Consider the following 15,975-nt stretch of genomic DNA (forward strand, 5'->3'; position numbering starts at 1 on the left):
CTAACCCTCTCACTTTGATGGCAGTCTCATCAAATTCCGTTATATTTACAATGATGCGTGCACTAAACAGACATAATAAATAAAATAGTCAAACATTTGTTGTACATAAATGACAATACATTATATGCATCTAAAGGCTGGTTATAAGTATGCATGTTTATTGACTGCAGATGTTTAAATTTGTAATATATTGTACTTTATGTATATGTACCAAGTTGTACCTTAAAATAAAAATATCCATCTATACATCTATAAAAATTGTTTTTGTTCAAAGTATTGTCATAACCGAAGGAGTATGGGTGATTTTTCATTGTGTTTGTGAAGGGAAATTATACAAACTTTGCATGGACAAAATATATATTTTTGAATCTACCTTTATTTAAATAATTGTTAACAATACTAAGGATAAATGTTTTTGTCAATAACTTATTCAGGGTTTTTGGATGGTTGCTATGAAAATCAAAATCTGTCATTTGTTTTGTCTGATATTTGACCATGCTAATAAAATATTCCAAAAACATATAAAACACATTGAATGATAACAAAAAGTAAAATGAGTATCCCAAGACCATAAATTTTAAACTCTATCCAAAGTTTAATGTGACCTCGACTATTGACCTTGAGTATTTTTAAGGAATTATAAAACACAAGATACTAATACAAAATATATATCACAAGGCGAAAAATAACTTTCTTGTTCATTGTTGAAGGTATAAAATGAATTATCATTGGTAATTTTGGTGTCATGTGGTTTCTTTTGAAGTTTTGTCTGATTGAAAATTATACTTCATCTTCTTGTTTAAAAAAAGGTTTTTGTATTGAATGTTTGTGTCTATTTGCATTTATGACGAAATATAATAAAATACCCATCGTGCACATATCAAGTTCATCAATTACATTCGACCTTTGTTATTAACTAAAGGTCATTGAATGTGATTTTTTTTAAGTCATCTTCATCCTCTATCTGTGACATATATTGCTTATTAAGTGAAAATTTTATAACAAAATATCATTAATGACACTATAAGTTCCCAAAGCTTCTACAATGGCAACGTGAATCCCAAAAAACCTTTTAGTATGAATTATTATTAAGCAGCTATAGGTCAAGGTTTGGTACCATTATAACGTTTAAACCCGCTGCAATTGTTTGCACCTGTCCTAAATCAGGAATCTGATGTTCAGTAATTGATCTTTGTTGATGTGGTTCATAAGTAATTATCGTTTCTCTTTTTTTATATATATTATGTCGTTGGTTTTCCCGTTTGAATGGTTTTGTAAACAATATTATAGTTATTTTTTAGGAACCTATTATAGCTTGCTGTTCGTTGTGAGACAAGGCTCCGTGTTGAAAACCGCACGTTGGCCTATAATTGTTTACTTTTATAAACTGTGACTTGGATGGAGAGTCTTATTTGCACTCATACCACATCTTCTTATATCTATGATAGTTTTCATTGGAAACCTCAATATAAATGGGTGCAGATGCAAAAGTGTGTATTTGGTCTATTCAAATTAACTTAATTGTGTATCAACCATGATTTGCACTTTTCCGCCAAGACTCAAAGTGCATTTATATTTCATTTACATTTTGTCTTGTAAGAGATGTGTTAAGCCATTCTTCCATGTCATCAGCTTTGCAGTAGTCGGAATGTTGGTGATGACATGATCTATAAAAATTAGCTGTCGGTTATTGTCCGTGTATAAGTTGAAAAATTCTAGAGAAACTAAGTTTTCAACTCCCTACGGCACAGTTGACTATATTTAATGAGTGGCTATTATCTATTTTGAATTTATTGAACCATAAAACTAATTTTTGACTCTTTACATTGAATAATCTGCGAAGCGGATTATGTAAAATGTGAAGAGTCAAAAATTAGTTTTATGGTTCAATAAAATCAAAATAAATTATTGCCATTCATTATAAATAAATTTCTATCAAAAATAAGGCTCAAAGAACTTTTTTTATATTATTTATATTAACAATAACAACGTACACACATGTTGGCGTATGAATACACAACGTCAGAGTGGGCGTGTCGCCAACAAAATTGACAACATTGAAAATAAAACTAATAATTTTAACCAATCAGAAGACAGAAAAAAATACCAAATTTATTTATATTGAATTGGCTATTAGTTTGGTCATATATGTCTTCAACTGTTACGATTTAACCTTCGAAACGCTTTATATATGGTTTTTGATGAATGATAATCAAGAACAGAACCTCGGAGGCATGAACGTTTCATAGTTATGTTTAATTTCTTTTTTTAACATGTTCAACTACAAAATTGTACTATCAACTACAAAAAAAAAAAACAGTTTGCTGTAGTGTTTGTCAGTTTAATTAATGTTAGGTAGATTTTTTTCTGTCAGTGATGTTGTCTATCTTTAGCGAATATTTCAACCAATGGTGGGTCCAAGTATTATTATGTTAATCAATTTTGTCTGTTTGGATCCCTCACACAATTTTAAAAAACATAACGCTATTTCTAAGAACTGCCATACAGGTTTGAGATTTAGTTTGAACCTGGTCGAGAACATGACCGTTGTTTTCCTTTTTCTTTCTTTCGCATGGTGGATAGAATCGAGCGTTTGATATTGTCAAAGTTACTGTACTTACCTTTTTTTGATTTTTTTTTCTTTGAATTGGAAATTTTGTTGATAACTTTTTAATAAACATGTTTAACATCATTTTATGTGACTGTTCAGGGCCTGGAATCGACAGATGTGTCATAATTGTTTATGTTGTTGCAGCTTAGTATACGGTTTTAGTTTTGTCTATGCTGAGGACTGTAGGTTGACATGTTGTTGCTTACATCCACGTCAGTTGGTCTCTGGTGAATAAAGGTCTGATAGCCAATCATAAAATATTGTAACTATCGTTATTAGGTTTCGTTTAAAATATAGCATGCGTGCCCAAACGATGAACACACGTGTTCAATTGTTATCCCATAAATTGATGGAAAGTTTAAAATTGACACAACGTTATACGGTCTTTAACTGTTACGATTTAACCTTCGAAACGTTTTATATATGGTTTTTGATAAATGATAATCAAGAACAGAACCTCGGAGGCATGAACGTTCTATAGTTATGTTTAATTTCTTTATGAACGTTTCATAGTTATGTTTAATTTCTTTATGAACGTTTCATAGTTATGTTTAATTTCTTTTTTTAACATGTTCAACTACAAAATTGTACTATCAACTACAAAAATAAAACTGTTTGCTGTAGTGTTTGTCAGTTTAATTAATGTTAGGTGGATTTTTTCTGTTAGTGATGTTGTCTATCTTTAGCGAATATTTCAACACATTTGCATTTGGCTGGTGGGTCCAAGTATTATTATGTTAATCAATTTTGTCTGTTTGGATCCCTCACACAATTATAAAAAACATAACGCTATTTCTAAGAACTGCCATACAGGTGTGAGATTTAGTTTGAACCTGGTCGGGAACATGACCGTTGTTTTCCTTCTCTTTTTTTCGCATGGTGGATAGAATCGAGCGTTTGATATTGTCAAAGTTACTGTACTTACCTCTTTTTGATTTTTTTTCTTTGAATTTGGAAATTTTGTTGATAACTTTTTAATAAATATGTTTAACATAATTTTATGTGACTGTTAAGGGCCTGGAACCGATCGATGTGTCATAATTGTTTATGTTGTTGCAGCTTAGTATACGGTTTTAGTTTTGTCTATGCTGAGGACCGTAGGTTGACATGTTGTTGCTTACATCCACGTCAGTTGGTCTCTGGTGAATAAAAGTCTGATAGCCAATCATAAATATTGTAACTATCGTTATTATGTTTCGTTTAAAATATAGCATACGTGCCCAAACGATGAACACACGTGTTCAATTGCTATCCCATAAATTGATGGAAAGTTTAAAATTGACACAACGTTATACGGTCATAATTTTTAACGCAAAGACGAGTCTTTTGTGTGATTAATATTTATTTATCAATATATCAAAATACCAATTATATACAATATTTAGAAATTTTTAATTAAGAATCAACAAATTGTTTTGCGAAACAAAATAAAATAATACAAATGAGCTAAAACAAAATCTTCCTTATTACGACTGACCCTCAAAAATTACAATCTCATAAAAAAGGTCATTACAGAATTAACAAACTGCATTGGGAAACAAAATGAAAAAGCAAACATGAAAATAAAATGAAATATACACATGATATAATTGTGGAAATACAAGCAAATGTGTCCTTTATATACAAATTATAGACAGGCAAGGTATCATTGAACCTAAAACATATTTTAAATTTTTTAATTCACTTTTTTATTTCAATTTTTATTGATCGTTTTTTCTTTCTTTCAAAATATGGTATATACATACATTGTAACAATACATAAGTGAGTAAAACCATTGACATTAATTGTTATTATGCAACTAAGAAATTCTAAAAATTTACAAGTCTACCATGTTTATATACAGTATATGATACTACCTTAAGAATACTTTGGAATTCATTAAATATACAATGATATTCAAAATAGATTCATGTAAGCAGCCTTTAACTGAGATGAGAGTTTTTTGTCTGACATTAGACCAATCTTACCTAAAGTATCAGAATACGCACCACCACAAAGTAGCTATAGGTCAACAATACAGTACGGTAAAATACATAAATCTAAATATCAGAAGTAACAGTAGGTAAATGTGTATTTATCGCGATATTGATAAGCATTAATCAAGTTCAACACATTTTATATGATACAAGCTATTCTATTTTGTTTTCATACACAACATGCACAGGTTAACATGCATGTCTGTTGTAAATCAGCAATGCAGTTGTTATTATATAATATATTATTTAATCATGTTAAGTGGTAAAACTGAAGTATATCATAAAAGGGAAAATATGCAAAATCTGTGCAAGTATCGTACGAGCTACATGCAACCTATTAAAATGACAACTACGAAATTAATTGTACAGTATTACTTACTTGAATAAATTGTGTCACAGGTGTATTCTTAAACTTTACTTGCCAGTGATATATTTTCTCCTGGTAAAAGAATTCGGTTTACAAATACTTACTAAAACTCCCTCGTATGATTACAACAAAATTTGTATTAGTAGTAATTAAAAAAAACTGTTATATTCCAATTTGAAGAACGAGAGTTTCTTTCAAAGGCAATTGAAGATACGTGTGACAGATTTGTTCAACAATAACAAGCTATTTTATTGCATGACAACAAAGAAAAACATGACTGTTCAATAAACAAGCAAACTCAGATACCAGTATCTTTAGTCACATGTACTATCCCTCTTATCAACTAACATTTCTGATATTCTAGTATATTTTTTCTCCTTCGCAATAAATATTGGCGATTTACCTTCTCCTGTACAGATCATATGATCGGCACCTCGTTCCAAGAGAATTCGAACAATATTCTCATGACCGCGTAAGCAGCTCACAAACAATGGTGTTTCCCCGTTGTCCGTGCATATATTCACATCCGGTTTTGATGCAGAATCTTCAAATAATAGAGTTACAATGTCTGTATAACCATGGTAGCATGCAATATACAATGGTGATTTCCCAGTGGTTGTACATTTATTGACGTCTATGTTTTTGCAAGAAAGCAGCGTTGAGACAATATTTAAATTTCCTTCATAGCATGCTCTATACAAAGGCGTTTCACCAGCTTCTGTATTTCCATCAACCTTATTTTTGTTGGTATATGCCTTGGCGTCTTTGTTTGGATAACCTTGGCTGCATTCGATGAACTGTGATCTTGCAATGGTTGTACATTTATTGACATCTATGTTTCTGCATGCTATCAGCGTTGAGACAATGTTCAAATGTTCTTTATAGCATGCAATATACAAAGGCGTTTCACCAGAATCTGTACTTTTATTAACATCAATTGTTATATTTGCAAACGTAGTTAATGTAAGCACAATTTCCTCAAAGCCTTTTTCACAAGATGCAAATAATGGTGTCTCACCCCAAAATGTTACTTCATTGACCTCTATTTTGCCGGTTTCTAGGAGTACAGTTACCATGTCGGTGTAACCCCTTGCACAAGCGGTGTATAATAGGGATTTGCTTCTACTGAAATCAATTTCTTTAGCTTTATACTTCAAAATCAACGAGACTATCGCTGTATGTCCTCTGCAACATGCAGCATATATTGCTGTTGTGTCATTCTTTGAACATATGTTCACATCAACATTATGAGTTTCGGATTTGAGTAACAGGGAGACAACTTTTGTGCAACCTGTATCACACGCAACATACAATGCTGTCTCACCTTCGTTATTGCATTTATTTACTTCTAATTTATTGTTCTCTAGTAAGAGGAGGACTATATCACCATTCCCATTTTCACTGGCAATCATCAATGGGGTTTTATTCCATATATTGCTTTCGTTGATGACATCTAAATCTTTATGTTTCAGCAACATCGATACAATGTGTGCATTTCTTTGACAACATGCCTCATACAGCGGTGAATAGCCATCTTTTGTACACTTATTCACATCTATTCTGCTACTCGTATTTTGTAACAATAGTGCTACAATATGTCTTTTATCCCGGGCACATGCAATATATAAAGGTGTTTCTCCTTCATCTGACCCTTTATTGACATCTATCCCTTTTGCTCCCAGCAACATAGTGACAATCTTTTCTAGCCCACCAGCGCAGGCCATAAACAGTGGTGTTCTGCCGTCTTCTATGCACTTATTGACATCTATAGTTGTACTATTACTCTCTAGTAAGACAGACACAAGTTCAGGATAATTTTTCCAGCTGGCGAAGAATAAGGGAGATCCACCTATATTGTCACACCAATTAATATCTACGTTGTTTTGCAAACACCAGTCTGCAAGCCTTTTGTTTCCAGTATGACAACTTACTACTAGTGTTGAACTTTTGGTTTTATTGTCTATTGTAGCTGCAAGCTGTAATTGCGTTCCTTGGTCAAGCTGATGTAAACGTTTTATAAAAAGGTCTGCAAATAAATGATTTTTCATATTCACATTTTCAAAAACATCAAATACTTCTCCACTTTTCCAGTAGTCAAGCATTATTTTTATATAATCACTGACACAGCATTCTGGACAATTCAGTATACCTTTGTCTTGTATATGCTGAAGAATATTCTTAGACAAAGGCTTCAAAACGTAAACATCAGATTGTGCACTACCGCTTAAGTCTACAACAAACAAACGCTTAATGCTACTGCTACTTGTTTTTTTTCGATCACGAAGCAATGTGCGGAACTCTTGTTCTGTAAGTTTAGTCATAAAAGCGATCAACATTTCATTAAAAGTAGTGACGTCCGGTTCATTGGTGTTGTTTTGTAGGTATATTTCTATGTCATCTGACTTTATCAAATCAGCGAATACTTTTGCAATGTAACTATTTAAAAGTTCGTGCGGTATTAAGATGTGAAAGTTGTCAATAGGACTCCCTCTTCTGGTTATACTTTGTTCTGATACTACAAAAATTCTTGCAACAAAATCAGCACTGGCTTCTTTGAGAAGTATTTCTTTCTCCTCTTTTGAAATTTGGGTCATGTATTCAGCTAGTCTGTCTATGAACGCATTCTCTGCATGATTTATATTATTACGAACGTACTCTAATATGTCGTTTGACCTTTTCATATCATTGAACACTCTTTTGATATACATGTGCACGTAGTTTTCTGGTATTTCGACAGCGTAACTATCAAGGAAACTGTCACTGTGAAGGCGTTCTATTGTAGTGATTGAAAGTATTCGGGATATGAAATCAGAACTTGCTGTGTATATAAGATTTTCTGTTTCGTCCTTCTCAAGTAACTGTTGTTTTATATAAGAAAGTAACTTCTTTTTGAATTCGCCATTCTTCATATTTCTGTTTTTTGACAAATAATTCTCAACATGATCAGATGTTTTAATGTCGCTAAAAACTCTTTTTGTATACTTGAATATCATGTCATCAGGAATGGTTATCAAACAGTCTATATTAGAGGTTTGGTAAGAGTCAAGTTTAGTGTTCCCTCCAACTGATTTTTTCTCATATGTCAAACATTCATTTGCCACAGGATTCCCTCCAATAGATACATGTAGTCTCTCACATACCAAATTTTCACTGGCGTAAAGTATTATGATATCTACCAGTTTCTCCTCTACAGCCATATAAAATGCTAAAAAATCGAACATTTTGTCATGAGCAGCGCTATAAGACTGCTCCCTTTTAATGACAAAAGAGCCGATTAGAGTTTCTAATTCTAATCTTATAGCTTTTCCTGTAATATTGGTACTCAATTCACATTTTTGGAGTGTGTCAAAAATCATCTTGTTCTTACTTTCTAGTGTTGACTCTTCAAGGTTATTGTTGGAAATAACAAGCAATACAAGAGCGCAGAACTTTAACTTACCTTTTTTGTTTTGTCCTCTTTGCGTTCTGAGTTTGTGTACTTCATTTGCTAAGAAAGAGAATGGATTTGCTAGAAAATCTTGCAAACAGAATTCTGTCTTATCTTTGTTGTCATGATAAAACTTGCAAAAATATGGAAAACATTCGTACTTACCTAAATGTTCTTTAGCTGAGTCAGCATTCCCCTGAAAATACTTTTGAGCAAGTCTTACTTTCTCCCCTTCTGTCAAAGTATTACCTTTTGAAATAAGATTACATTCATTTTCAAACAGTTTTAAATCTAATGACTTTATGTCATGAAATACCTGAAGTCTGCAGGTAGCTATCAATTTACAGTTACCATGTTCTAATCTATATTTTATATCTTTTTCTAGTTTTTCCCACTTCTTCATCTCTTCTTCGTCTCCGATATAACTACCACACAAATCATCAACCACATATAAAGTTTTCCGACCACTTTTATAAAAACGGTCTAAATCATTGGCCTCACGCAACAAAATTAAAGTATAACTTTCATTTTCTAATTGTAAGGCCACGTGTTTAACAGCAGCTGTTTTTCCGACTCCAGATGGACCCGAAACGACTAAACACTGATTGTTTTGGATTAGTGAATATATACGAGCACTTCTCTGTGTTTCAACGAAGAAAATATCCTCATACATCCACCAGTCTAGCTCTTTCTCCATTGAATCTATAAAAAACAACAGTGATAACAATTGTTGTATAAACTATGTAAATTATCTCTTTTGTCGCGAAGTTCTGTTTCCAACCAACCCTCATTGTCAATCTCTAGATGTAAGTCAAGATATTAGGCCGACTTAACTGTATCTCTAGTATCCTGTATGTCTAGTTCGATGGGATAGATGCGTTCCACATAGTCACCAATTTTGAATTATTTAGTGAAAGAACATCATCTATACAGCGGAAAGTAGAGCTAAAGGATACGGCTAACTTCTTATCTTTCTTCCTAAGAAGTTCCTGTATGAAGTCAGCCTCATAATTATAAAGAAACAAGTCGGCAAGTAGAGGTGCACAACTTGTTCCAATTGGAATGCCGACAGTCTGTTGAAAAACACGTCCTCCGAACGTAACAAATATGTTATCAATCAAGAAATCAAGCATCTTGATAATGTGACAGAGAATTTCCTGTTTGAATCAGAGTGATCCTTTACAAAGTAGGATTTATCCCTCCCTAAGACAAGATATTTGTTTCTACGTTGGCCATTCTTTTTTATGAAACAAAGCAACACCAACTCTTTCAATTTGTCTTTCAGTTTGGAATGTGGAATACTTGTGATCAGTGCAGAAAAGTCAAATGTTTTAATACCATTACAAGATGAAAGAGAGTTAGGATTCGTGTTGTTTATTCTTTAGTTTTCTATGTTGTGTCATGTGTACTATTGATTGTCTGTTTGTCTTTTTTCATTTTTAGCCATGGCGTTGTCAGTTTATTTTCGATTTATGAGTCTGACTGTCCCTTTGGTACCTTTCGTCCCTCTTTTAGACCGCATGTACTCTGAAAGATCTTTCGAATTTATAGATTGCATTTTGTAAATACAGCTGGTTCTCAAACCACGCCTCTTTTGGGGAGATTTGGAATATTCATAGAAAATTAATTTTGTCTACATACTGGTTCCCAGTTATGCTCTCTGTGTTCCATCTCATAGAGACATATCTTGGGAATGTTACCAGTAAATATACATGTTTGCACCTGTCCTGGGTCAGGATTCTGATGTACAGTAGTTGTCGTTTGTTTATGTAATTTATACGTGTTTCTCGTTTCTCGTTTTTTTATATAGATTAGACCGTTGGTTTTCCCGTTTGAATGATTTTACACTAGTAATTTTGGGACCTTTTATAGCTTGTTGTTCGTTGTGAGCCAAGGCTCCGTGTTGAAGGCCGTACATTGACCTATAATGGTTTACTTTTTTATATTGTTATTTGGATGGAGAGTTGTCTCATTGGCACTCACACCACATCTTCCTATATCTATATTTACATTGAAATCTGTGGTAACCCTTCATTCGAGGTAGGGGTAGTTAAGAAAATTAGTGTTAGTTTAAACTTTGAAAAGTTCAGGGCATATAAACGTTGAAAATATGCCGCACAGCCCTATATTTTGACCTTTGAAAACAATTGTAGTGCATGTGAACTTTTAATTCTAGGATAAGATTTTTTTCAAAACTTCATAGTAAGAGTGGTACAGTTTTAGCCGTAAAAGGAGTTCCTATGGGAAATTGCATTGTCAATATTTACAGAAAAGCAACCTATATTAAGTATTAACGTCTGATTCACGCCACCTCCAGAACAAGCAGTTTCACAACAACCTTGAAGCCCGTCTTTGATTGCTGATATAATAGATGTTAATAATTTAGAAAGAGGTTTCGTGGAGCACATGGAAGAGCACTATAATTTAGTTCGCCAGACGCACGTTTGGTCTACATAAGACTCATCAGTGACGCTCATATCAAAATATTTTTAAAGCCAAACAAGTACAAAGTTGAATTTGAGGATCCAAAATTCCAAAAAGTTGTGCCAAATACAGCTAAGGTAATCTATGCCTAAGATAAGAAAATCCTTAGTTTTGGAAAAATTCAAAGTTTTGTACACAGGAAATTTATAAAAATGACCACATTATTGATATTCATGTCAACCCCGAAGTGTTGACTACTGTGCTGGTGATACCCTCGGGGGCGAAACGTCCACCAGCAGTGGCATCGACCCAGTGGTGTAAATAGTTATCAAAGGTACTAGGGTTATAATTTAGTACGCCAGACGCGCGTTGTGTCTACATAAGACTCATCAGTGATGCTCATATCAAAATATTTTAAAAGCCAAACAAGTACAAAGTAGAAGAGCATTGAGGATCCAAAATTCCAAAAAGTTGTGCCAAATACGGCTAAAGTACTCTATGCCTGTGATAAGAAAATCCTTAGTTTTTAGAAAAATTCAAGTATGTTGATATAAACAAATTTAAATGTTGGTTTGAAAATAATTACAAATGTTGAGTTATAAACCTACCGCAATGTAGACATATTTAATGTTTTATGCATACTATTCAATGTTTATAAAGTAAATGAAAATTGTTGTACCAAAATGTGGCTTTTTATAATTAGCAATGAATTTTTCTAACTTGAGTTAAGCGATTGAGTATAAATCCGCAAATGAAAGTGATATAACTGTCAAGAATGAGACTATAGCTATATACAATTTAGTTGCAATTTATATTTTTGAGATAGTGTCAAAAACATTTTTAAGACAATAACAAGAATGTGTCCAAAGTACACGGATGCCCCACTCGCATTATCATTTTCCATGTTCAATGTACCGTAAAATTGGGTGAAAATCTAATTTGGCCTCAAAAATAAAAAGATCAACCAAAAGCGAACATGTGTACTAAGTTTCAAGTTGATTGGACTTCAGCTTCATCAAAAACTACCTTGACCAAAAACTTTAACCTGAGACTCGCACTTTTAATATCTATGTTCAGTGGACCATGAAAATGGGGTCAAAAGTTTAATTTTTTTTTAAAATAAGAAAGATCATATCATAAGGAACATGTGTATTAAGTTTCAAGTTGATTGGACTTCCACTTTATCAAAAACTACCTTGACCAAAAACTTTAACCTGAAGTGGGACGAACGGACGGACAGACGGACGAACGAACAGACGGAAGGACGCACAGACCAGAAAACATAATGCCCCTCTACTATCGTAGATGGGGCATACAAATTGTGTAAAGATATATTCAGACAGCTTTAAGACCAAAAGAATGTCGAGTAAACATTCATGCAAATTCAAATAAAAATTGGTCTTTTTAGACTTTGTAACTTTTTAGTGAAGGGAGTCCACCGTAAGTGGTGAGACTATGTTTTCATGATTTGTCTAAAATAATCAATGATGAATTTAAGTTTATCACAAGTCATGACGAATGCTTACAATAGTACATGTAAATGATTTTTTTGTCTGAAATATTCATTTTGATCTTCACATCAGTGAACAAGTCTCACTTCAAGTTATTTATTCATATAAATCCTTTTAGACAATTCAGAATTAATTTACGCGGTAACGGTAGTTCTGTTCAGACAGTTCGCTAGTTTGTTAATGCACTTCTGTTCAGCTAATAGTGAGAAAATTTAGTACAATGATGTGTAATATATAACAAAACTACTACTGATTACTCTGAAAATAGATTGAGCAGATTGAAATTGAGAATTGTGTCAACAATACTGAATTTACCGCAGTGAAGAAGTCTAAAAAAAATACTGAAAGACTGAGAAAGAAAATTAACTGTGCATTCTTTAAAGATCTATAATGTAATAATAAAAAAGAACCGCTTCTGATCAAAATTAGGTAAGTAGCGTGAGCTCATAATATCGTCGTTGACTAGAAATCATTTTGAAACAGTGCATTGAAATAAACATGACTTTTGGATGAGTCCTTCATCCGATTTTAAGAAAGAAAAAAACTATGTTTGTTTGTTCACGCATCGTAGTTAACATAATGGAATTTGATGCAACTGTCATACCAGTGAGAGGTTTTGATAGCTATAAAACCAAGTTCTATCCCCCATTTTCTACATAAGAAAAGGTGTCTTTAGCAAGTCCGGAATATGACAGCTGTTATACATTTGTGTGATGTGTTCGAGCTTTTGATATTGCCATCTGATTAGGGACTTTCCGTTTTTGAATTTTCCTCAGAGTGCAGTATTGTTAAAAGGATATACGTATCTTGACCAAAAATTGGATTTTTACAAATAGAATATTTACCTTTATCCATTTGCGTTCTTCGTTTTCTTATTAGCTGTCCTGCAAGAAATTTTAAAAATGAAGGTGATACGATATATAACAAAACATTTTATATTTAAGAATTAGTTCAAACCCACTTTGGGTCAGGTCAGCTAACACCCCCTTCCCGACCAACTCTGATCTCCTCATCGTTGATTCTTCCAATAAAAGATGTAGATCAACTCACAACTGTTTTCAATGAAATCAAGATATTCAAATCCATTTTTATCGTTCCACTTTTTTTTAAAAGTCTCGTTGTGATTAACATTGAAAATTGTCATAATCACTATCAAGTCAATAGATGACCCTATTTTTACCGGTCAGTTTAAACGTAGGACGACTAAGCAAAAACTAAAATCTCAAAAATACTGAACTCAAAGGAAAATCTAATCGGAAAGTCCATAATCACATGGCAAAATCAAATGACCAAACACATCAAAAACGAATGGACAAGATCTGTCATATTCATAACATGGTACAGGCATTTTCAAATATAGAAAATGATGGATTAAACCTTTTTTATAGCGCTAAACCTCTCCCTTTGATGACAGTCTTATCAAATTCCTTTATATTTACAATGATGCGTGAACTAAACAGGCAATATAAAAACAAGAAGTAATTGTAACAGGATGCTGTTACGAAGTCTTCCAAACAAAGCTACCATAACTTGCCATTCCTGTGGTCCCACCCATTTACAAGTATTCAAACAGGAGGGGAGTGGTGACCATCAGACTTATCCTACATTTCATTTGATTTTTTTATTGTCCCATACAAGAATATATATGGTTTAAGGGTGGGGATCTCAACCATTTAAAACTTTTTCAAATATATGGGGGTTGGGGTTACCCCTATGGACCCTATATTTCATTTGATGTGTTTTATTCTTCCATACAAGAATATATATGGTTTATGGGTGGGGATCTGGACCGTTTACAAGTTAATAGCACATTCTCAAATTGAACGGGGTGGGGGTGACCCCAAGGGACTCCCCTTTTATTTCATTTGATTTGTTGTATTGTCCCCTACAAGAATATATATGGTTTAGGGGTGGGGATCTGGACCGTTTACAAGATAATAGCATTTTATCAAATTGAAGGGGGGTGTGGATGACCCCCAGGGACTTACCCTAAATTTTATGTGATTTGTTTTATTGTCCTATGATCATTTTTGAAGACTGCGTGTGTTTATCACTTACAGCTTTCAATTCATATTCATTTGAAAATTTTAGAAAATAAAATCCCATAGAATTCTATAGTAAATCCCTCCCTTCTTTCTGCCCCCTAAAATACCCCTTAATAGACCCCAATGCACAAACAAAAGATTGATGGCTCACCTAGACATATTAGTCTAACATTCATTGAAACCCTAAGTAAATCTGACAAGCGGTTTTGGAGAAACGCTGCGGACAAGTTCTTTTTTTAAAGTGGCGGAAGAAGAAGAGAAAGAAGAATAATAACTAGATTTGTAATTGCTAGCAATATCAGATGGTACCCTTGTCCCCCGTTGCCAGGCGAGTGGCAGCCATTTTGATCATTTCAAGGTCAAAGAGCGCTTTTACACATGTTTATTAACATTGTTGTAAAATTTCATGTCGTTTGGAGTATTTGAAATTATTGAAAATTTTGCTGTCAATTTTCAGAAAGTTTGGAGCAATTTTAAATTTTTGAACATTTCTGCTGTTTCCATGGTAACGGTGACCATTTTTAAAATTCCATAGACACCTACCACATAGGCACATGATAAGGAACATACCATTAAAGATTCAATGGTTGGATATACCATATTAAGAATTTAAATGCTACTTTAAGATTTTCCCCATAGGGTTTAATGCTAAACATATTTAGTTTCCATGGCAATATCGTAGTTCCAAAGATTCCCAAAATCATCTCAAACCTGTATATAATGGACACCAACAATATATAAAAATTTGATGATTTTCAGTTCAGGATTATTTACCAAAAACCAAAAAAATATTTTCATTTGTTCTGTTTCCATGGAAACGGCGGCCATCTTGCACATTCTGCTGCACAACTTCGCATGGTGTTCCACATTGTGGTTTAATTCCATCAACATTGGTCCAGTCAATTCCGAGAAATAGCGTGGACAAAAAGTGTGGAAGAATAAAAATAACTAGAATTGCCATTGCAAGCAATAGCGGATGTCACCCTTCCCCAAATTGCCACTAAGCGGCAGCCATTTAAAAATTGTTGAACAGTCAATGCACATATATGCATGGCAATACATGTTTCTGAAAATTTTTAGTACAATCAGAGCATTTTAAAAAATTTCACATTTTTGCTGTTTCCATGGCGACGGCAGCCATTTTGAAAATTTCGAAGTCAAAAGTCTTATCTGTACTTGCCAGTTAACAATAATATCAAGTTTTATTAAGTTCAAAGCATTTTGAGAATTTTTGACATTTTTGCAGTTTCCATGGCAAGGGTGGCCATTTTGGAAATTCCAAAGTCAAAAGTCTCATCCAGACTTGCCAGTCAACAATCATATTAAGTTTGATCAATTTCGGAGCATTTTGAAATTTTTGAAATATTTGGTCCTGTATCCATGGTAACAGAAGAGTTCCAATGACTGTCAAAATCATTCAAAACCTGTATATCATGTATATAGTGGACAACTATATTGTGTAAAAATTTGATGATTTCAAGTTCAAGCATACCAAAATTATTCACCAAACCCTGAGGTTTTGAGAGCATTTTGACACTTATGCACTGTTTCCATGGTAACGGCAGACATTTTGGAAATTCCAACGCCAAATTACGCATCTACCAATGTTGCTC

At 33.2% G+C, this 15,975-nt stretch overlaps 1 long non-coding RNA gene across 1 annotated transcript in view; it reads right to left on the reverse strand.

Moving 5' to 3' along the window:
* Positions 1-3,935: 3,935 nt before the first annotated feature.
* Positions 3,936-15,975, reverse strand: part of LOC143069748 (uncharacterized) — a 69,642-nt gene continuing 57,602 nt past the window's right edge. The window contains exons 5-6 of the long non-coding RNA XR_012976477.1: positions 13,163-13,201; positions 3,936-9,084 (exon numbers count right to left, since the gene is read on the reverse strand). This is a non-coding gene — a long non-coding RNA (uncharacterized LOC143069748). The remainder of the gene's footprint in view (positions 9,085-13,162; positions 13,202-15,975) is intronic.

Source organism: Mytilus galloprovincialis, chromosome 3 (assembly GCF_965363235.1).
Source record: "Mytilus galloprovincialis chromosome 3, xbMytGall1.hap1.1, whole genome shotgun sequence".
NCBI classification, from domain to species: Eukaryota; Metazoa; Mollusca; class Bivalvia; order Mytilida; family Mytilidae; genus Mytilus; species Mytilus galloprovincialis.